The sequence below is a fragment of the Arachis hypogaea genome, chromosome 14, assembly GCF_003086295.3.
Source record: "Arachis hypogaea cultivar Tifrunner chromosome 14, arahy.Tifrunner.gnm2.J5K5, whole genome shotgun sequence".
Taxonomy (NCBI): domain Eukaryota; kingdom Viridiplantae; phylum Streptophyta; class Magnoliopsida; order Fabales; family Fabaceae; genus Arachis; species Arachis hypogaea.
The window spans coordinates 51193065-51195419 of NC_092049.1; the positions used below are offsets into that span (position 1 = coordinate 51193065).

The following is a 2355-nucleotide window of genomic DNA, read 5'->3' on the forward strand; positions in this document are numbered from 1 at the left end:
TGTTCTGGCGTTGAACGCCAGCCAGATGCTTCTTTCTGGCGTTTAAACGCTAGTAAGGTCTTCCTCCAGGGTGTGATTTTTCTTCTGCTGTTTTTGATTCTGTTTTCAATTTTTATATTTATTTTGTGACTCCACATGATCATGAACATGAAAAACAATGAAAATTAGATAAATAAACATTGGGTTGCCTCCCAACAAGTGCTTCTTTAATGTCAATAGCTTGACAGTGGGCTCTCATGGAGCCTCACAGATGTGCAGAACTTTGTTGAGACCTCCCAACACCAAACTTAGAGTTTGGATATGGGGGTTTGACACCAAACTTAGAGTTTGGTTGTGGCCTCCCAACACCAAACTTAGAGTTTGACTGTGGGGGCTTTGTTTGACTCTGCTTTGAGAGAAGCTTTTCATGCTTCCTCTCCATGGATGCAGAGAGAGATCCTTGAGTTGTAAACACTAGGTTGTCCTCATTTATTTGAAGGATCAATTCTCCTCTGTCCACATCAATCACAGCTCTTGCTGTGGCTAGGAAATGTCCTCCTAGGATGATGGATTCATCCTCATCCTTCCCAGTATCTAGGACTATGAAATCAGTAGGGATGTAAAGGCCTTCAACCTTTACTAACACGTCCTCTACTTGTCCATAAGCCTGTTTTCTTGAGTTGATCCTTCCATGAGAAATTTGGATGATTTCTCCATGATGAATTATATGTGTTTCCATAAGGTTCACCCATATAATTTACCTCTGCTATTGCAGGGTTTTCAGGATCATAAGCTTCTTCTTCAGAAGATGCCTCTTGAGTACTGTTGGATGCAGCTTGCATTCCATTCAGACTCTGAGAAATCATATTGACTTGCTGAGTCAATATTTTGTTCTGAGCCAATATGGCATTCAGAGTATCAATTTCAAGAACTCCCTTCTTCATAGGCGTCCCATTACTCACAGGATTCCTCTCAGAAGTGTACATGAACTGGTTATTAGCAACCATGTCAATGAGTTCTTGAGCTTCTGCAGGCGTTTCCTTTAGGTGAATGGATCCACCTGCAGAAGTATCCAATGACATCTTTGATAGCTCAGATAAACCATTATAGAATATATCCAGGATGGTCCATTCTGAAAGCATGTCAGAAGGACACTTTTTGGTCAGCTGCTTGTATCTTTCCCAAGCTTCATAGAGGGATTCACCTTCTTTCTGTCTGAAGGTTTGAACATCCACTCTAAGCTTTCTCAACTTTTGAGGAGGAAAGAACTTGGCTAAGAAAGCCGTGACCAGCTTATCCCAAGAGTTCAGGCTGTCTTTGGGTTGAGAGTCCAACCACACTCTAGCTCTGTCTCTTACAGCAAAAGGGAAAAGCATGAGCCTATAGACTTCAGGATCTACTCCATTAGTCTTAACAGTATCACAGATCTGCAAGAATTCAGTTAAGAACTGAAAAGGATCTTCAGATGGAAGTCCATGAAACTTGCAGTTCTGCTGCATCAGAGAAACTAGCTGAGGTTTCAGCTCAAAGTTGTTTGCTCCAATGGCAGGAATGGAGATGCTTCTTCCATGTAAATTGGCATTTGGTACAGTAAAGTCACCAAGCATTCTCCTTGCATTATTGTTGTTGGGTTTGGCTGCCATCTCCTTTACTTGTTCGAAATTTTCAATAAGGTTGTCTCTGGATTGTTGTAATTTAGCTTCTCTTAGTTTCCTCTTCAGAGTCCTTTCAGGTTCTGGATCAGCTTCAACAAGAATGCCTTTTTCCTTGTTCCTGCTCATAAGAAAGAGAAGAGAACAAGAAAAGAAGAGGAATCCTCTATGTCACAGTAAAGAGGTTCCTTATTGTTAGTAGAAGAAGAAAAGGAATAGGGGTGAAGAAAAATGAAGAATCCAAACACAAGGGTAAAGATAGGAGCAGTGATGTGAGATGAAGAGAAGTGTTAGTAGATGAATAAATAATTAGAAGGAGATGAGGAAGAAGGATTTCGAAAATTATTTTTGAAAAAGGGTTAGTGATTTTCGAAAATAGTTTTTGAAAAAGGTTAGTAATTTTTGAAAATTAAAATTAAAAATTAAAATAATTAGTTAATTAAAAAGAATTTTTGAAAAAGAGGGAAGATATTTTCGAAAATTAGAGAGAGAGAGTTAGTTAGGTATTTTTAAAAAAGATAAGAAACAAACAAAAAGTTAGTTAGTTATTTGAAACAAATTTGAAAATCAATTTTGAAAAGATAAGAAGATGAGAAGTTAGAAAAGATATTTTAAAATCAAATTTTGAAAAAGATAAGATAAGAAGATATTTTTGAAAAGATATGATTGAAATTAATTTTGAAAAAGATTTGATTTTTAAAATCATAATTAATGACTTGATTCA

The 2355-nt window shown here is 37.2% G+C and overlaps 1 non-coding gene across 1 annotated transcript; it reads left to right on the forward strand.

The window, feature by feature from the left end:
• Window positions 1-1115: 1115 nt before the first annotated feature.
• Window positions 1116-1223, forward strand: LOC112746059 (small nucleolar RNA R71). The gene has a single exon (XR_003173959.1). It is a non-coding gene; the product is annotated as a small nucleolar RNA R71 (small nucleolar RNA).
• The last annotated feature ends 1132 nt before the right edge of the window (window positions 1224-2355 follow it).